Source organism: Hoplias malabaricus, chromosome 4 (assembly GCF_029633855.1).
Source record: "Hoplias malabaricus isolate fHopMal1 chromosome 4, fHopMal1.hap1, whole genome shotgun sequence".
NCBI lineage: Eukaryota > Metazoa > Chordata > Actinopteri > Characiformes > Erythrinidae > Hoplias > Hoplias malabaricus.
Window position 1 is genome coordinate 66,224,437 of NC_089803.1, and position 22,411 is coordinate 66,246,847.

The 22,411-nt window shown below is 40.5% G+C and overlaps 1 protein-coding gene across 1 annotated transcript in view; it reads right to left on the minus strand.

Moving 5' to 3' along the window:
- LOC136694811 (monocarboxylate transporter 2-like) overlaps window positions 1-6,991 on the minus strand; it is a 27,569-nt gene extending 20,578 nt beyond the window's left edge. The window contains exon 1 of the mRNA XM_066668616.1: window positions 6,896-6,991. The gene's annotated coding sequence lies outside the window, so the exon portion shown is untranslated. The remainder of the gene's footprint in view (window positions 1-6,895) is intronic.
- Window positions 6,992-22,411: the final 15,420 nt, after the last annotated feature.

Sequence of the window (22,411 nt, forward strand, 5' to 3'; positions counted from 1 at the left end):
CCCAACCTGTGAGTAGACAGGATTGGTTCCTTAGGTTTATGACATAAGAAACCATAGCTGCCTGAATCCACCCATTTGAGCCTGTCGTTGGGTCATTGCAGTTTCAAAGCTGAAATGCTCCATTTTGGTATTGACAGCAAATAAACACCACACAGGCTTGTTAACAAGGTAAAAAACTTGATTTTCACTTCCGGGGGCCTTTACGTATTTGTTCATATGCTGTATTTATAAATAACAAACAACATTTGTGTCTCCCCACTTTGAGAAGAATGCCCAGGCAATTTAATCATGTTAAGCTTACAATGGACAGATCCTAACCTCAGTTAAAATGGTAGGTGAAGCAAGCTAAAAGGCTGATGAAGTATATTTAATGTAATATACTGTAGAAAAAGGACGTGTTTAAAAGCTAAATTCAACAGTTGACTTTAACAACGACCTTGGTCTCTAATGGAACTACTTTACACTTCTGTTGATTAATGTTTGCTGTAGTGTAACATTAACCACAACTTCACACTCTGTTTTCTCTCTGGGTCAGTAATGACATGCTGGGTTATAACAATGGCTCTTATTATTTCTCGCCACATTATCTTGCTGTTGGAATAAGAAAAGCGCATTGATGTGTGGTTCACATGCTGCTTTGAAACTCTTTTTTTAAGAACTGAGACCAAATGGGGAAAAGGCATAAACAAGCACTTGGTTTTCCCATTTAAAGAACACTTTCAGACAAACAATGGATGCCATTGAGGTCTGGAGAAGAAAATAGCCCCATCAAAGCTAAAGCAGTGGGGCTTCCCTTATAATCAATGGGCCGCTGATCTTTCCCAGCCAGGTATTGATATGTGACTATTGTGCTTAGAGAAAATATTCAAGCAAACAGTACACATGCTTTGACCATTGTAATTAGCACAGTGGCACTTAACTGAACAAGTTCATTTATGAACGTCTACCTTAAACCTACACTCATACAAGTACAGCTCATACTCAAATGAAACTGCCATGCTGATATTTCACTGCTCTGTTTGTCGAATGATCCTTCATCCAAATAATATTTGCTCAGGACAGGTCCAGTGGTCATTCCACTAATGAGGAATGATAATTGATAAGATGTGTAACAACAAATTAGCTACACTGTGTAACTGTAGACATACAGATGAGAAATGAGTGGTGATACATGATAGGTGTTCATAATAAACATTTAACTTGGTTTATTTAGGCACTATTCATACCTGGCAATATTAATGGGTTTAGCTACTTTAAGGTGTGCATATTGCTAACAGAAATGTTAAATGTGCATGCTTAGTTCTCTCAATCTCCACAGAAAAGCATAATATAAAATGAGCATGTGTTCACAAACATTCATTCATTATCTGTAACCGCTTATCCAATTCAGGGTCGCGTGGGTCCAGAGCCTACCTGGAATCATTGGGCGCAAGGCGGGAATACACCCTGGAGGGGGCACCAGTCCTTCACAGGGCAACACAGACACACACACACATTCACTCACACCTACGGACACTTTTGAGTCGCCAATCCACCTACCAACGTGTGTTTTTGGACTGTGGGAGGAAACCGGAGCACCTGGAGGAAACCCACACGGACACGGGGAGAACACACCAACTCTTCACTGACAGTCACCCGGAGCTTGAATCGAACCCACAACCTCCAGGTCCCTAGAGCTGTGTGATGGCGACACTACCTGCTACCTGCTGCACCACCGTGCCACCCTCGTTCACAAACAATTAGCCATACAATGTCTGTTCCAAGAGAGGTGTAAACTGGCCATTTTATTGTTATCCAAATAAACATATATTGTGTATTCTTTTTGTACGGACAAATAGACTGTTATTGACCCTTTAAATATGAAGAGGCCATACTATGACTGACCATGCATGAACTTTCCACTTGATTCTGATGGAAAAAAATGTGCTGGGTGTTCCAGCATGTGACTGTACACATCACATGACCTGTTCCACCTACACAATCACTGTACACACATCTGGAAAAAAAAGTAAGTCATGGTCAAAATGATCATGGTCAAAGGTAAATATTAGGCACAGTCAGTTCCCATTACTACACACTAGGACAATGTTTTGCAACTAGAGTCCTGGAAGCCAATGTCATCCCTCCAGTTGTATGCTTTTGCCCTGTACCTGAGATGTATCATTACCTGAGGATCAAGTCCATTTGAAATTAATCCAATGTGTTGCTGCACTAAACCATGCAGTGCAGGACACCTACAGGAGTGACCCTCATGGAAGTCATAGCCCCTTTGTTGTTGCACTTTCACATAGATTCTAGCCATGCTCAGGGTTTCACTAATTCAACTCTGCCTCTCACAATATTGAACTAGGAATATATGATGATATTTGAATTCTAATGTTATTAATTATATCAATCAATCACTGGCACAAAGCATATTTTCCAACTGATGTTTGATGACATTTTGTTAATGTACTATTTACCATTAACCGTTAACATACTGCTCCAATGGGACTATGTTTTATTCATAACACTGCATTTGCACCTCTGTCAGAAAAAAAATTCAAAAGGTCTTTAAAGACCTTTAAAGGGGAAGTATAAGACTTCTTTAGTTTATAGTCTATGATTATGTAAAAATTTGTATTCCTAGCAATTTTGAATCACTGTGTGCCTGTTCTTCATGAAAGTTTCACATATACAAGTGTTTGTTTTTAAACTGACAATATATATATATATATGTTAACATAATATATATTAAGTTTTAGGGCGGCACGGTGGTGCATTGGTGTGTTCTCCCTGTGTCTGCATGGGTTTCCTCCGGGTGACTGTCTGTGAGGAGTTTGGTGTGTTCTCCCTGTGTCTGCGTGGGTTTCCTCCGGGTGACTGTCTGTGAGGAGTTTGGTGTGTTCTCCCTGTGTCTGCGTGGGTTTCCTCCGGGTGACTGTCTGTGAGGGGTTTGGTGTGTTCTCCCCGTGTCTGCGTGGGTTTCCTCCAAGTGACTGTCTGTGAGGAGTTTGGTGTGTTCTCTCTGTGTCTGCGTGGATTTCCTCCGGGTGCTGCGGTTTCCTCCCACAGTCCAAAAACACACGTTGGTAGGTGGATTGGCGACTCAAAAGTGTCCGTAGATGTGAATGTGTGAGTGAATGTGTGTGTGTGTTGTCCTGTGAAGGACTGGTGCCCCCTCCAGGGTGTATTCCTGTCTTGCGCCCAATGATTCCAGGTAGGCTCTGGACCCACCGCGACCCTGAACTGGATAAGGGTTGTAGATAATGAATGAATGAATGAATGAATGAATGAATGAATATTAAGTTTTACGTTTTTAAGACTTGTGTAGTCACCAGTAGCATCTGTTAGTCAAGACTCAATCACACACAGTACCAGCATGCTGGGAAGGTGGGACACGTCCTCATAGACATATTAAATCAACTACCACTTCTTTTTTGAACTGCCATCAATTCAACTCCACTGGACATCTCAGCATGATTAAAGGTAGTGCTGGGCAATATGAGTGTGAATCAATATCATGATTATTGTACATTTTACCACGATTACAAGTAATGAACGATTATTTTGTTTTTGTATTTTTGACCCTCATAGTTCACTGATGAGTCTTGTGCTGTAAATATGCTCCAGCATTAAATATGGGATATATTTTCTAATGTCGCTGGGAGCTAGTTCCTCTTTTGTGCACTGTTTATTTTTGGTGTGTGACTGTGATTTAGTCGCTGAAACAGTTTTTTCTCAGCATTTACATTTGACTTTTTGTTCAGTGTTGTCTTAATTATAGTCAAAACACAGCACGTGTTTTTCTTTGGTACGAGCCGCTCGAGTCGGTCGGTTGGCATTAGTGTTTAGGTTGCTTCCATTTTGCACATAGGGGCAGAATCATGTGACTACAGCTTGGTAGCGTGGTTTTAAAGGGACCGTACATGAACACACAGTGGGGACATAACAAAGTAAAACATTTTTAAAAACAGTTAAAAACTAATCTATATAATTGATATAGACAAGATTATGTCGATTAGAAGTTCTGAATATTGATTTCAATTAATTTTCGATTAATTGCCCTACCAAGAGGACAGCACAAACTGTACAGATTTGCTATGTTAGACAACACACCTGTTCTGGCTAGCATTGCGCTTGTGATGAAGGGGAGATAGATGGAAAACTAAGCTCTCTTTTACTTCCGTCCTTGGATGGTTGAGGCATTTTCTATTGACGGTCTCTAAGAAGTAGTATCAGAGGTGAATTCAGTAATAACGGTTGTCTAAAAGTTTCTGAGGGCTTCTGCAGTGAGTAATGAACTGAATAAAGAAATCATGCAGGTTGTTTGTTTGTACTATTCACAGAAGGTTGTACATAAAGTCTTGTTTACACTGTTCAGCATTGTGTCCTTCCTATGTGAAGTCAGAGGCCTCATCAATGGTCACAGTATTACTCCCTAGAGAAACACAGCATCCAGGTGTTTACTGCAGCAACGTTTTATGCATCTAGGTGCAACAGGCAGTAGAACTGCAACAGCACTGATCGATTCTGTTACTCTATTTAATTTAAGTAACGTTTAACTGCATTTTTAAATAAAAGGCTGAAATCAATAACATGCTATGATTTTTTTTTACTGTTTATAACAAAGTCAATCAGTAAATACATGTTTTATATCCACACCATTGCTTCTGTGATTTTGCACTAATATCATATATGGCCAGAAGTCTTTGGTCACCCATTCATCCAGCATTTCCTCTGAAATCAAGTGTATTAACAGTGTTTATCCCTGCTTTTCTGCAGCCTCTGCTCTTCAGGACAGGTTTTACACTAGATGATAGAGCATTTCTGTGAGGATTTGATTGCATTCAACCATGAGAACATTATTGAGATTAGATATTGATGAAGAATAACTTCTCCCAAAGGTACTGCATAGAGCTCCATCAATTCAGAGAAGAGTTTCACTGCTTCAGACAAATGCTGGCTGGCTTTATAACTTTTCATAACCATGCTTGGATTGGGGCATATTGAGTTTAGCCTCATGTGCAGCTGTTACAGAGCATGACATTTTGTTTCATGCTTCTCTGTATGTTTTAGACACACTGAGTCCACGAGGGGACTTTGGCAATAATAAGGGCTACTAATTATTGGACACAGTGTGTGCTTCAGAGTGCTCTGAACTGTTAAGTACTCTCAAAATATAATTGCTTATGTCAAAACTAGCCCTGTCTAACAGCTCAAAACAGCAGTAAAAGCAGTCTTGAAGTGGTCTAAACCCCAGTTAAGGACAACACAGCCACGTTTCTCATATTTAATTCATTACAATAAATAAATCTCAGCGCTAGCAGTACCCCTGAATGATCCCACCTGTGTTTGATCTAATCCTGTTTGATCCAAATGGTGCCATGGAGTCTGTGCAAAAGCAGCTGCTTTTAGTGAGGGCTATAAATCTGAGTCATCAATAATTAAGGATGCAGACCAGGGCACTCTCATTTATTTTTGCCAGTTTGCTCTGCAGTAGAAGAGCAATCAACTAAATCATCACCAAGACTGTCAGGACATCCCACCACGGTTCAGAAGAAGCACAATGATGCACAATACTGACCTCAGTCATAACCAGTCATTACCTAGAGGTGTGTTTGTGCCCAAGCTGAGCACTTTAATCACACTCTGAATTGTCTGGGCTGCACTGCTGCAGGGCTCTGGTGCTTGGGGAGATCACATGACATATTGCAATAATGCAAGTCCACCAGATGACCCAGATGGAACATCCTCTTCTAGTGCCAAAACTGCTTACGACACAGCCTCCTGATCAAATCCCAGATATTTATAGAGTAACATTCATAGGCACAGGGAGGTAAGCTAATGTGTTCCATTCAATCCAACAACAACACAGAATCAGCAGGTGAAATCACTTTAATCCTGTAAACATTAACTATAGGTTTAAAGCTCTGGTTTCCAAAGTGTAGTAAGAATATTATAGGATTATTAAAAGTTTTAATAGACATTACTTTAAGCATGCTTTCAGTGAGTGTCCCATTACTTTGTCAGATTTTATGTGTTTCTATAAACGATGTGTTTCTTGAATTTCCCCTGGGGATCAATAAAGTATCTATCTATCTATCTATCTATCTATCTATCTATCTATCTATTTATCTTATGTACCTTTACTACAAAAAATAATTATTGAACCATGCCAATGGAATAAGAACCTCTTACAATATTAAACCAGTTAAAAGGTTTTATGATGTAATTTTTGCAATGAATATGAAAGACTCATAGTTTTAAACCAATGGTAATTATCCATAATATTGATAAGTTTAATTTTCTTCAAAATGTAGGAGTTTACTTCCTTATTCTTTACAGTTATCATATGTTTTGACCTAATAATGTTGAAATGATATATTTCCCTGTCATTTAAATGTAAGTGCCTCTAGACACAATGTATGCATTTTATACATTTTCATGTGTCTACATTGGTATCAAAATTGGGGGATGTAAAAAAGATACTGGCCCACAATTCGCAAGTGTGGGCTATTCTGAGACTGTTAGAAAACTATAGATGGAAGAAGAAAGGGTTAACAGAACTGGAGGATGCAGAGTGTTCAGTCCAGTGATGCAATACTGCTAGTCACCATCTATGGCTGTACATTAGCCTCAATGGTGGACAGAAACCATAAGCTGTGCAGTGTGCAGTGTGCATAGAAGCAGCCTACGTGAATGAAGGGTTCCCAGATCTGTGTACACTAACAATAGCAGTCTCAGAGCAGTTTGTATTACACACTGGGGAGGATTTCTCTTGAGAATATAAAGCCGGTAGAGCCTTACAGTTTGCCTAAGCATCATTCAGGAGCAGGATCCACCCAAGCTATGTGTGTCACTGAGCAGACAGAGCGACAGTGAGGAGTCTTTAAAGAAATAAACTGTAATTTACCTTAGGAAACGTTAAGTGACCGTCCACTCCTCGCTGTCTGACCTTGTCAATGTTGCAGGAAGAGGCTGTAAACACTGTGTTTGAATTCGCTTTTGAGACAGTGAGGATGACGTCGATGCGAAGGGGAGGGTGCGCGCGCGCGTGTGCGTGGGGGACCAGCTGCCAGCGTCATACGGCGGTAGCTGAGGCTGGTGTCCTGCTCCAATAGCGGTGTAGCACAGTGTTGGGTGGAGAAGGGGCGGTTCAGGGCGGTTTTAGTTCGAAGATGTTTCTCATTCTGAGGTTTTTACCGTCTCCTTATGTTAACTGTTAGCCCTCTCTCTCTCAGTTTCTTCAGTGATGCTTGTAGTCTCCCTGGACGAGCACATTTATAGGTCAAAACGGCTTATCGGATTAGTTTAAGTTAGCCTTCCTAAAGCCTCACAAACATACGCCGCCGGTCCGTTGCTTATGTGCCCTCAGCCAAAGCACTGTGTCTTTGTAAGACTCACTCTATTAAGTTCCCTAATCATATGTCATTAAAATGGACTTGAAGTTTTACATAGCGGGCTCAGCTTGAAGCCCATATTACTTTCTTTAAAGGCAGATTTCTGTATGAGAGAAAAAAGAAAAAGTCTTCAAGAAGTAGCTACCTTTCACTAGAAGGAAAACAAAAACAGGTTGAAAACATACGTTATAACCATGTATATTTATAACCACAGCCGCTTTAAAACAGCTTATTTGTAAGACTAAACTAATAGGGAGAACAGAGCTTCTGTATTTGCTACTCCAGCCTCAGAACTGCAGAAATTGCACTGTGTAACATTTGGAAGCAGGCAAAACCAACAGGTTGTTAAAACCCATAACAATATGGCTTGTTACCTCTGTGAAAATATACATATGGTTTTGGATTTACATGTGAATTGTTTGTATTTCCCAAGCCCAGTGTTGTATCTAATGAGCACTGACTAACTGCCACCAACTGCCTTCCAGTAACCAACTGTCAACTGCCACCTACTCACTGGCAGCCTCCAGTAACTGACTAGCAGCCACAGGCTGTTACTTCATGCTGCTAGAGGTGTAGTTAGAGATTATTACAGTTTGGATAATATTAATGGTTCTATGACTACAATTTTACTACTAAAATAATTATACTACTGTACTGCTAACTATTTTTACTCCTTCTAATATTATTTTACTGTAGTCCATGGACTGACATTTGGTTGATTGCCTCATCATATCATTGCCAGAAAAACAGCCCTGGTTTCACTGCTTGTATTGGAACAACTGTGACGTGAGTGCAGGTAGAGCAGCACTGGGCTTTGATCTGAAAACAACTTAAATAGTACAATAAGATTTCAGGCAATCCTAGTTTAAATACAGATACACCATTACATTCTTTCTTTTGTAACCCCAGTATTTTATGAACATGTTTTATGAACAAGAAAACCAGCAGGAAATATCTTTGGCAATCTAAAACATAAAAAGTTAGGGCAGATAATATATTATTAGAGAGTTTGTCCTCCTTTGCCTTGACTCTTCTGGAAAAGATTTATGCTAAATTGGAAGACATTGAGATGAGGATTTTATTAAATACAGAACGGTAATAAAGATTTAGGACAATTAGTTCTAGACCACAGATGCCACTCCAACATATAGCAAAGACACATCAATCCCAACACAGATACACTGCTTTATCCATGGGTTGCAGCTGACGTCACAGTGTATCCGCCATATTGGGGTTATTACTCAAACACACAACTCAAATAATAAAAAAATAACTGTAATATTTCAATTCCACTTACCTTTGTAAACAGAGCTCTGTTCATCAGTGTCAGTGAGTAAAGGAACTGAGTCCGGTCCCAAAGTAGCGCCATACTCCCTATGTAGTGCACATCACAGATAATAAAACCAAAAATACTAAACCAAGACAGTAACCAAAACATGGTCCTTATAGCTCACTAAAATATTTTTCAACATACAGTGTTGAAGTGATTGTAAAAACCGTTATTTTATGACAGACACTGAGAGAGACTTCTGGGATTTGGCCTTGGCTTCACTGTAGCATAGAAATATCTCTCACTGATCATTCACATTTTCAGACAAATAGATATAGACAAACCAGAGAAATAATTTAGGCAGACAGTCACAATAAAGTATTATCCTCCAAGAATCTTTTACAGCTTCAGAGCACAGGAGTGGGGGGGTGACAAAATAAGTCAAAATATATGTTGCATTTGTCTGTAATCGGGCAGCACGGTGGTGCAGCAGGTAGTGTCGCAGTCACACAGCTCCAGGGACCTGGAGGTTGTGGGTTTGATTCACGCTCCAGGTGACTGTCTGTGAGGAGTGTGGTGTGTTCTCTCTGTGTCTGCGTGGGTTTCCTCCGGGTGCTCCGGTTTCCTCCCACAGTCCAAAACACATGTTGGTAGGTGGATTGGCGACTCAAAAGTGTCCGTGAGTGTGTGTGTTGCCCTGTGAAGGAATGCCGCCCCCTCCAGGGTATATTCCCACCTTGCGCCCAATGATTCCAGGTAGGCTCTGGACCCACCGCGACCCTGAACTGGATAAGCGGTTACAGATAATGAATGAATGAATGAATTTGTCTGTAATCTCTTACATGCTAAAACAGCACATGAGTGATATTAGAAGATTACTGAAGCTTGTATATGATCTGTGTATGAATAACTCCCTCAGATTCAGAAAGGAGAGCAGAGTAATGCGTTAGAGTCTGACGTGCTGACAGCTTTCAATTAGATCCTAGGGTGAAATGCCAATGTGGCATGAGATTTTAACGGTCTTTTACTCCTCATTATGCTACACTGTGGGATCATTTATGCCCCTGAGGCAAAAAGGTGATAGGCATGTGAATATTATAAGGCTGTCTCCAGCACAATGACAGGAGCTGTGTATAAGATACATTTATCTGACTTTCCCATTTGTTTGCATTAGTACTGTGCTTTGAAACCAGACAATCTGTCCCCAGTATGGCACCCATGCCAAAATAAAATCACATGACTGCAACCCGTGGATTGCTTGAGGCTGTAGACCCCTCTCGCTGATGCTTGGCATTGAGCATGGTGATCTCATGGGCTGATGATCTTAACATGTAAACAGCGTGACATGTTTAGCATGCTTTAGTTGTGGGGCGACACTTGTGCAGCACATGCAGCAGATATAACAAATTCTCCACTACATTAGCAGCCCCATTCACACACATGCTGACAGACATTTATTCATTCATTCATTCATTATCTGTAAGCGCTTATCCAATTCAGGGTCGCGGTGGGTCCAGAGCCTACCTGGAATCATTGGGCGCAAGGCGGGAATACACCCTGGAGGGGGCGCCAGTCCTTCACAGGGCAACACAGACACACACACACACATTCACTCACACATACGGACACTTTTAAGTTGCCAGTCCACTTACCAACGTGTGTTTTTGGACTGTGGGAGGAAACCGGAGAACCCGGAGGAAACCCATGCGGACATAGACATGTGAATATTATAAGACTGACATGACTGCAACCCGTGGATTGCTTGAGGCTGTAGACCCCTCTCGCTGATGCTTGGCATTGAGCATGGTGACGGATGGTCACAGGGAGAACACACCAATTCCTCACAGACAGTCATCCAGAGCGGGACTCGAACCCACAACCTCCAGGTCCCTGGCCTTGAAAAGAACTGCAATATTATTTATATATTGGCATTTATTAAATTCATATTCATTTGTCTTGTATCACAATCTTGTATCAACGCATATCCATAAATATTAAACGCATTTGCACTCATAAAAACTCAAATCAACTCATTCACTCGTATTAATTTCATATTCACTTATATTAAATTGATATACCCTCATAGTCCCTCTTATCCATGTAATTACCAACTCAATTTTCTTGTTTCGGGTTCTTATACTTCCTTCCACCTGGTGGCAGTATTTACCACTGAGCTAATGCTCCGGTCACGTGACTGTGCCCTCCTGCTGAGGGAAGGGAGTAAAGAGCTGTAGTTCAAATGGCTCTATACTCCCTACATAGTTCACTACGTAAGTCTTGAACTATGGCTATCGGCTACATATAAAATAACATATATTATAAAGTTACATAAAATGATACATGGCAGTCGTGTGTCCCATGCAGCTGATGCAGACCATCACCTTCCATTGTCAATCTTTTTATATATTCCTGCTAGATGTGTGTAGACCTTAAGTTATGAAATTAAACAATAAGACATGGTGTTTACAAACTATAATAATATATAATATAATACAGAGTGTATTTTGTGCCTATATTAGCAAGATCAAAACACTTGGAATATATGTATTTAGGTTTCCTGAGGCTTACATTTAAACAGATAAGATCTGTTTCATGCTATGGTCACATATATCGCGTCTGAAAGGAAAGAGTGTGTTTATGAGTGTGTGTGTGTGTGTGTGTGTATTCAAGTGCACTCACACCCACACACAAACCTCTCAGCAGTCGCCTCAAGGTGGGTGGGAGAAGAGACATCCAGCAGCTGTGTTTTTCCTCAACGCCTCTCCCCCACACACACACACAGAGCACTGACATTTCTCCATCTTTAAACTTTGTTTTCCATTGGAACACAAAAGAGGAGCTAACAGCTTCATTTGGCGGCCTACACCACAGCCACACCACCTTCACACTTCAACAAAAGCTCTGGGATGGGGGTGCGATGTCAGCAGGGGTTTGTGGGGGAAGACCGGTGACCTATAATCAGCTCTCTATAGGGGTCAAGCACCACCAACCGCCTCCTTACACCCACAACACTCCCCCCACACCAAACCCCCAGCCACAGTAACATAAAACTACTCCTCAATCTGCCCTCTCCTCAGGTGGTGGGCCTTTTTTGTCTCTACTCCCTCCCCACACAACTTTCCTAAACCTTGCTGTACTTTTACTCTTCACATGTAGGCTAAGGGAGTATAAAGCCTTCCCCCAGCATTGGGTTGAAGAAGAGCAGGAATTATTCATTCACCAGTACTCAATTCAATCAGTACTAACATCACTAATATTTATTTGGTTGAATGCAATCAATTTCTTACAGCATGTTTCCAACACCTAGTGGAATGTCTTCTGAGGAAGAGAGGCAAAAGGACATACAATCTGCTTGAAAATTTAATTAATTTCATAAGAAACGCTTAGCGAATGGGTGTCTATGGCCCTGCTGTGTATGCTGCGAACACCTAGCCAACACTAAGACATTGGTTGTTACAATGTATGGAGTGGGGGATGGGGTATTAAATATATTGTTAATGATCTATTAGCCGAATCACTGGTATTGGTCAGTCATCACAGTAGAAGAAACATGCAAATTTGCCGTGTTAAAATCAAGTAATTCCCTTCCTGTTGTGGCCACGGGAGATTTCTCTGACACAGTTTATTAGGCGTCTGAACATCTTTCCAGATTTCTGCCCTTGATCACAAACAGATGAGAATGTGATGTGTTGCAAAACAACGTTTCTGGAATAATCCCTCACTGGTTCAGCTGGAAAAGTCTCTGGCACACACATGGATATTAAATAGTGTGGATCTTTGAGGCTGAAACCAAGCTCTGGCTGGAAACTGTCATTTTATGCTGAACTAAGAAGTGCTTCTCTCTCAACTTTAACCCGTTGAGGTCCAAAATACAGAATCCGTGCTGTTCTTCGCTGCTGTATGTGAGTGCTTAACTGCGAGTGGAAAAAAGTATTATTTTGGAAGATCTGTACTTCACTATTATTGTCAAGCATAACTGCATGTATTAATAAAATTAAACACTTACTCAGATGTGTAGTCAAGCACAGTTAGTACTGATCAATTTGTACAATATACTTAAGTATGTTCGTTCATTTGTGGGTGCATCTGTGTGTGTGTGTGTGTTTTATTATTATTATTATATGTAGAGCGCCATGGTGGCGCAGCAGGTAGGTGTCGCAGTCACACAGCTCTAGGGGCCTGTAGGTTGTGGGTTCGATTCCTGCTCCGGGTGACTGTCTGTGAGGAGTTGGTGTGTTCTCCCCGTGTCTGTGTGGGTTTCCTCCGGGTGCTCCGCTTTCATCCCACAGTCCAAAAACACACGTTGGTAGGTGGATTGGCGACTCAAAAGTTTCCATAGGTGTGAGTGAATGTGTGTGTGTGTTGCCCTGTGAAGGACTGGCGCACCTCCAGGGTGTATTCCCGCCTTGCGCCCAATGATTCCAGGTAGGCTCTGGACCCACCGTTACCCTGTATTGGATAAGGGCTACAGATAATGAATGAATGAATTATCATATGTAGCTTTACTGTAAAAGGCTTTCACTTACCGTGTGTGTGTGTGTGTCAGCAACATACTGTATCATATTGTGGGGAAAAAAGCCTGTTTAAACACATTGTGGGGACCTCTTGAGGGGATAACAAGCCAGTCCCCACAATGTAAATCTTTAACTTACACTGAAAGTCAATAGCCCCCTCCAGGGTGTGTTCCTGCCTTGCACCCAGAGATTCCAGGTAGGCTCCAGACCCACCGCAACCCTGAATTGATAAGCGGTTACAGACAATGAATCAATGGATGAATGAATGAAAGTCAATAGGTTTTCTCCTTCTATAAAGGTAATGTTTTGTTCTGGGAGTGATCTTTTTTCAACGTGACTCAATGTAAGTAGCAAGTCTAAAATTAAAACAGCTTTTTTCTTTCTAAAATATCGAGACTACACACTACACACCAAAATACATTTTTACCCGGCTCAAATCACGGTAAAATACATATATCTGCAGATGTTTATGTGATTTTTAAGTTCGGATTCTGCACTTTAGACACAGTTTCACCTCAACATGCATAAATGAAGATGAAATGAGACCATGTCTTTGTTGTATTGCTTGTGAGACATGTGACTTCTAAGGGTTAACTTTATCTAGAGTGCTGTGGCAGACTTTAGCAGCATGTTCTTGTTTGGGTTAACACCACATAAGAGCTGACAGGCAGCTGGAGGTATGATCCATCATTTAGCCGTTAGGTCAGTCTCCTGGAGGTGCTGCGCTTTGAGTAATAAAGCAGGAGGGCCAAGCTTAGAGCACCAGCCCAAACACAACACACAGCAAATGGTGAATATGGAGCCAGCATTCTCCACACACACACACACACACACACACACACACACACACACGCACACACGCACACACGCACACATGCACATACACACTGTCAGAGAAATGGTACTGCACTGGCATGTTCTTCTTTAGGTTGCCCACATTTAATGTTATGCTATAGAAGATAGGGTATAGAAGATATGAACCAGATTTTGTGGTTTTATTTACTGTCCATATCCACCAGTGAATCTGCATGGACTTTCTGAGTTTAATGTTATGTTCATTACATTTATATCACCCCTCAGATACATATCTATTACATATGATTTGAAATAAATACATTTTAGGATAAATATCGATCTTAAAACTATGATAAAACACTCTCCAAATAAATTGTGGAATAACTTCAGAGGCATTAAACAGTTCTTTCAGCATTATAAACCATTGCAACTTGTAGCTTTAATTAATCAAAATGTATCTTTGCACAAGGTATTTTCCTTCCAGTATCTATGACCTTATAGCTATCTGATGGATTTAAGCCATTTCTAATCCAAACAGATGATGACACAGAGGAGCTGTGTGTGTTTACACTTCTAAACATCCCCCGCTACTTAACCCTGCGACCAGTGGCCCACATGGAGCTTGATTCCTGAGAAGTGTTTTAACAGCTGGCCTCCTGTTATCAGTGAATTTTTCCCTATTATAGAGGAGCCCTTGATGAGGTGACAGGAGCTCAGCAGGAGATCTGCATTTCGCCTGCAAGGTAATACATTCACAAACATTCACAGTGTATCCTCTACCTACAATCATTTTTAGTATCTGAGAAGAGAAATGTATATACTCCACCAGAGCTGTTCAAAGTGTGGTTCATGCCCAGTGCACCAGTCCAATCACTGGACACATTTTCACCCACTCACTCCCACACTCACACCTGTGGACAATTTAACAAAGCCAATCCACCAACCAACATTCGGAGTGTGGAAGGAAACAGTTGCTGCTTTTCCACCGCATGGGTATGGCTCTACACGATTCGACTCGACTTGGCTCGGCACGCTTAAAGCTTGTCACTTTTCCACTGGCACAGCTCCTCTGTGAAATGGAGCCGGTGACATAGCAAAACCCCGTCTCTAACAGGAATTGCTAGCTTTGAAAACCACAACAACGCTGGAGGTAATGTTTACTGCTGTTTACACATTGTGTATTTGCATGTTGTTTTGGGGCTCCATGCCTCAGTTCTCACAGATCTGTTTTACTTGTTACACATTTGTCTTTCACTGGAAATGTTTATCAGCCATTGGCCCAACGAGCATATAAACCTCTTCAAAACACCTCGAGGTAAAATTATGAGCTGCCGTTGTGAGTCAGATAAAAAATAAATGTGAATGCTGCTGTTATTTAAGAGATTTTACAAGTGGCGAATTTGTGCTGGATTTGAATGAGCTCTGCATTTCATGGTGATAGACATGTCTCTCTGGCCAACCAGCACTCTGCAGGGTTTACACCTCACCATTTAGTACTTACTCAGCATGGTTGGAACCCAAAGTGAGCTGGCACTGAAAACCTACCCGGTTCCAGGGACCAGGTACCAGATTTGGCCAGTGGAACAGCAAAAGAGCCGTGCCGAATCGAGTCATGTAGGTTCTATGCAGTAGAAAAGTGCCAAGAACTAACTCATACAGACACAGAGAGAACTCACTAATCTCCTCACAGACAGTGACCCGGGTGAAGATTTAACCTAGGACCCCAACCCCCTTGAGCTGTAATAATATGATAATTATTATTAACAAAATAAATGCTTAATAATTTAGCGTATACAATACATATTTTGTAATTATGAATTCAGATTAAAACCTACCTGGTGTCTTTATTTGCTTTCTTTACAGTTCTAGTGTCTTTTCAGCACTCGGACCAGCAAGACCAGAATTTTGGCACCGCTGCACAACACTATGGAAAGTCTTCTTCGTGAGGGCTTGGGGGCTTGCAGTTTTGGTTTGGCAGTTGAGGGGAAATCTACACTTTTGGCCTGTAATAACATTCCCTTAGCTGATGTAAATACTACTATAAATGTTCCATTAAAATGTTTTATTTCAGTGCCTTTGTTAATCACATGATATCTATTTTTGCTTTAAACTGCATTCTTCAAAATCTATCTATTTCTGTCTACCAACCTCTACCAGTCCCAAATGTCTGAAGTGTGTGTGTGTGTGTGGGTTTGCATTTAGTGCTTTTATTCATGGAGCACCTTTGTGATACATTCCATTGTAGTTGCATATTTATAAGTTACTATACACTAAAAACTTTCAATACTTGTAGTGTACTTTTAAAACTCTTGTAAGGTGCACCTTTTGCTCTATAGAGATATATACAATATATATACATTTATATAGTCTATTTTATTATGGAAAGGAATAGCAAAAACAACAAGAACATTTAAACTAATATTTGTTATATCAATGTCTGTATTAGTGGTACATATATTTTTGGAAGCATTTGTTTTATCAGGAATCATTTCAGTTTTGGATGAGTTTCCTTTGAAACCTGGACATCAGAACCACTGCTGAAAGTTTGATGGTACACTTACAATGTTTGTAAATGATATGAACACAAGTATGTGAACTGCTCAACCAAACATTCTTCTAAAATGAAAGGAATCCAAGAGGTTGGGAGTTTGTTCCCATTATCTTCTGTGTTCGGCCACATGTTCATCCAACATTTCCTACAAAATCAAGAGTAAAAATAAAAAATTGTCATTGCTTTGCTGCAGTGACAGCACTTACTTTTCTGGAAAGGCTTTACAGTAGATGTTGGAGCATTTCTGTGAGGATTTGATTGCATCCAACCATGAGAATGTTAGTAAGGTTAGATACTGAAGATGATGATTAGTTCTGGATCACATGTCCACCCCAACTAATTGTCATTGGTGATGCTCCTTCACTCCAGAAAACTCCAGTGCACATAGACAAAGTGGTGTCCCCATAATACACACACACACACACACACACACACACACACTAGAAGAATAGTCTCCATGGCTGCTGTTCCCATTTGTTTCTGAGGAGGTGATGCATCATCACTTTGTCTCAATGTTGTCCTCAGGGGGCTTTTAATAACGCTGCACTAGGCTCAGTCTGGAGTCTTCACGTCTTTGGCAGAAATTCAGTCCTTTGTTTCTTCACTCTTGTGTTTTTCTTTCTTGTATACTGACTAAGATGATGGATAGCTTATTCTTCACTGTATCATAGTCAAAAATGTCACTCTGGTGACAATAAGATATATTAAACTTATGAGTAAATACACATGATTTTGTGGCGATGAAAAGAAAAGACATATTAGGGAAAAAATCATATAGATCATGCACAGGCCACTTATCATTTTTTTCAGCAAATAATCAGTTATTGAGCACTGAACTGGGCAGAAGTTTACTCTCTGACATCTTTAAATTAAAAAAAAACAAAAAAAACAAGGTACCCAAACTTTTGCACCGTAGTGTATATCATTTATATTTAGATAATGAATCCAGTAAAAATGAAATAACTCAAAGTGAATGATGATTAGAAGCCTGCTACTAACAGTAAAACAATTTCCAAGAATAGTGCTGGAATGTAAAGCCTCAGCAAATGACATCACCAGATCCAGATCAGTCTACAGCCAGCCATTTTTTTCAAAATGTCTAAATGTGAATGATGAGTCTGGCTTGCTAGCTTGCTGGAATTTTGACAAAAATGTGTCCATATGCTGAAATTACACTGAAAAGACTATTCAGAACCAAACTGGGGCCAAAAAGGATTTACTATACACTTGGTTTTAAAAATGGCAGGGAGGGCTCCCAACTGTCTCAGCCTTGGGCCAGTTGTTGGGAAAATGCAAATTCAAGCCAGTAGGGAATGGGAGTCCATGAGAGCACAACTGGTGTTGTTTACTTTGAGTTGGTAGGATAGGCCTCCCTCTCCCCATGTTTCCACAAGTGCAGACCACTGTTAACTGGTGTAACTAAAATTTTGCTTTAGCTGCTACATTGGGGAGAATTTTAGGTGAACTTAAAAACATAAAATTCATACCTCAGAAACAGGTTAGCGTGGATAGCTAAACAATGCAAAGCTAACACCAGAAACATTCATAAGTTGTGTTAACAGAACATTATTCACTTTCAGATAAGTATCAGCTTAACAGTATTCACTGGGGGAGGGGGACAGGAGGAATTCAGACGGGGAAAAGTGAGAACAATCCACCTCTTCAGATCAGTGCTGCTACAGATTTCAGCTCCAGTTTAAATGTAACACCTGAGCATACTAAGAACTGTAATTTAATCTAGGTTTGGGTTAAGATAGTGACTTAACTCCACAGGTAAATAGTATGAGATATTTAGAGAAAGAGGGGGAGGAGCTACTGGGGACCAAGTAAATAAGATATCCGAGAAACTACAGACCCCATTGTTAGGATGTTTTAAGAGCAATTGTTTAAGGGTTAAGTAGTGTTTACCTGTTGGACAAATCTGTGTTATTATCTAAGATTTTCTAAGGTTTAAAATGTGATGGATGACATCCTCTAATAGCCATTTTACTCGTGCAACTCTTAAACACAAGGCTGAATCTTTGAGCTGAACATTGAAGGACCTTCTGCGAGGGTCAGGAAATGAAACATGATTTGAAAATATCCAAAAATATATATCTAACATCTCCACAGGTGTTCCAACTGTTTACTAAGTGAAAGTACAAGTAATATATGGTTTCTCCTTTTACAGTCATTTTTTCAGTCAAACATACACAGCATATAATTGCTGTCCCATTTAAACTTAACAGAAACTGAATATTTAATTAATAATTAACCAATATTTTTTATTCATACATCTTCTCTAGGGGTTTCATAACTGTGGGCCCAGGGCCTGCCCAAAGCCCTTGGGAGCAGAGCAGGATCAAAGCCTGGAAACTGCAGCATTCCATATCAAGGCATAAACATAATGAGTGAAAATGAGTTGGAATAAAACTTCACTTTACACTACATTTAAAAGCATGCTTGCCTTCTTCTGTAAACTTACCACTTGAAGATATGAGCTCCTCTTCCTACAAAGATATACATAATTACACCACATTTTATTTTCTAGAGTGACCTGTATACCCTGCTCTTCTGGATTGGGAATGAGCATGGTGATCTTCAGCTCATGTTCAGCTGCTCCAGAGCAGTTTATAGAAGAGGTCTGTGCACATAGAATATATTTGCCCACAATGGCTGACTGAACGTAGTGTACCAGACAAAGGCAATGTATGAGTGTAACTAGACTCTGTGATGTGTCCCCATTACTGTAAAAGGATCAATAATGAGAGTGGTGGGAGTTGTAGGGAAGCACTGATTGAGTGTGTATCTGTTGATACGAGCTTTAAGCAGCACCTCGGGCAATACATAGCAATCAGACAGCAAGTGAACAGGATCCAATGAAACATTTTTTAGCTTTGGTGCCAGTCTTCAGACTGCTGACCTGTAAATGATGGAGACACTGCCTCAGTGAGCAAGATAATTGCATTTCAAACATAGTCAATAATTCTTGCTCCCAGTGGTTGAGTGGGAATTTGTCTGACATGAGTCTCAGTTAATTACTGACTGATTAAATGTGTCATGCAGAAGAGATAAGTTTGAGTGGGTAATTTTTTACAAAGTTAATAAGTGAGCTGTTTCCTTAATATCTGAATGTAGCATCTAATAAAATAAAAACAAAGCGATTCTGACCCTGATTTACACAGAAGATAAATAATATTAAACTCATTTCCTTGCTTCTATACTCATTGTCCAATGATCATATAAGTGCATTTTTAGTTCTCCATTTACAGAATGGTTTCTGAATGTATATCTAGTCAATAGCATCCTGCGATCACTTTTTAAAAACTCCAGCAGCACTGCTGTGTCTGATCCACTCATAACAAAACATACCAGAAATACATTAGTGTAACAGCAGCACTTTGAATGGTCCACCACCCAATTCATACCTGCTCTGTGATGGGCCAAAAAAACAAATAATAATAATATTAATAAGATAAATAAATAAAATAAAATAGACAAACCATTGCTTTTCAAAAACCTTAGTTGTTATACCTGTAAAATTGAAATTTTGAATTCGGATAATATTCTGCTGTTACTATGAGCTGAAATCACTGTGTTTTTAACTGCTTAAACCGTTTTTATATATTCATGGCATGAACTCCCTGTGAATTCTCTAGAACATTACCAGCTCTATTCACACATGTGCTCACTCAGACATTACCTGGACTGTGTACTAGGGGTCTGGCAGGATAATATATGGGTTATGTCTGGTAAAACTGTTAGAGACATTTGTGTTAACACGTACAGCTCTTCCGGATAACGTCCAGAAATGCTCTGGGTTACAGTGCATGTGTGGAAGGGGCTATAAACTCTCAGAAATAAAATAGAACTAAACTGTCCCTGGGGTGGCAAACAATACGAAAAGCATGGATTTCCCAGTTTGGATATTTCCAACAAAATCCAGCATATGGATATTTCAGTTTAGCTTGTTGATTTAATGTTGCAGTTTTTCCCTTTCCTGTGCTAATGCAGTTCACTTCAGTGCAAAACATCCGCAATGAGCTACTTAATAATTGTACAAATTATGTTAAACATTCATTCATTGTCTGTAACCGCTGATCCAGTTCAGGGTCGCGGTGGGTCAGGAGCCTACATGGAATGACTGGGCTCAAGGCAGGAACACGGGCACCAGTCCTTGACAGGGTGAACACACTCACACCTGTTTTTGGACTGTGGGAAGAAACCAGAGCACCAGGAGGAAACCCATGCAGACAACACCCCAAACTCCTCACAGACAGTCACCCGGAGAGGGACTTGAACCCACAACCTCCAGGTCCCTGGAGCTGTTTGACTGTGACACTACCTGCTGCACCACCGTGCCGCCCATTATTTTAAACAAAAATAAAAAAATAAACGTATGTAGAATGTGTTGAAAGTACTGACCATGAATGGGCTGGTAGAAGTGGCCAGATGGAATAGTGGGGTTAGGGTCTAATTGCGAAACTTTTGGCTGATTGCCCTGGAGGCTGCATTCAATGATAGAGTCTGTTATTTCATTAATTACACGAGGCATGTATCATAACCACCAGGTATGTGCTCACACACTGCTCTCTTCATGGGCTGAGCAAGGCAGGCACAGAGTACATTTTGTTTGGGTTCTCTGGCCTGTTATAGGCGACGGCCACACAGCTAACACACACACTGACCACTTCGACACACTTCCAACCACCCATCAACAACAACCGCTTATGAGCACATAGCGCTACGAATGAGACACTGTTTTGATATTTCTGAAAGCTCAAGGAGATTGTCAGAGGTGCTAGTTATGTTAGCAAAGGACTTGTGGCACCGCTGGAAAATTTTAGTGGAGGCTATCTTAAAATTAATGCTAAAAAAGCCTTGGGTCAGTGGTTGATGTTACAGAATATTGCAGGTGCAAAAATGAATGCAATGCACTTTCAGAAAACAATGTACAAAATTGTTACTGGAGTGGTACCCTCCATTTGTATCTACACTATATGACAGAAAATGTATAGACACTCCTTGTAATAAATTAATTCTTAATTTTACGTGCATCCACTGAAGACAAAGATATTCAGTTGCATACGCACAGTGTAATCTTCATAGACAGACATTACTTTAAATGTGACTGCACTTTATTTTAATTCACCATGCCCATTCCTAGACGTGGGCTAGAGGGGTAGAAACAACACTGAACTGTGGCAGAGAGGAACTCTGTGTTCTTTAGAATGATTTTGAATGACCTAGAGTGAACTTTGTGATTAAGAACTAATCATCTGACCCAGCCAATACATCTATAGCTGAATACTATCAAATCTTTCAAAGAAGTGTAGAGATGGTGACTGTTGTGAAAGGGAGGCTACCTACTAATACCCTTAATTTAACTCTTAAACTACCTACTAATACCCTTAATTTCAAATTAAATGTGTCATGAGCAGGGGTACAGAACCTTTCGGCCATATGCTGATGTGGTTAAACCTGTGATTTTGTAAAAATCTTCCATCCCTTCTAAAATGCAGTGGATTTCATGGATTCAGTGGATTTTCACAGGCCTCCTTTCAGCTCTGTGTGGCCAGAAGAAAGCTGCAGGTTTAGATCCAGCAGCTCCACTGGAGGAATGTGTCAGACACAACACACTGCTCCTACCTTCAGCACAGGAACGGCTCCTCTACCACACATTTCGTTGAATATTTAAGTGTAAACACTGTCTGCCTGCCATCACCTGCAAAGTATGCCCCCTCCTCTCTCCCCATCCCCCCATCCCTCAGTACCACCACTCAGCTTATATTTTTATTGGCTGGGAACACTTCTCGGTGCAAAGCATGCTGGGAAACCATTTTTTCTCTTTACTAACATTGCTATTCTGAGTATAATGACTGGCAACTGGCCACTCCTAACCCTGGCACTGGGTAATGAA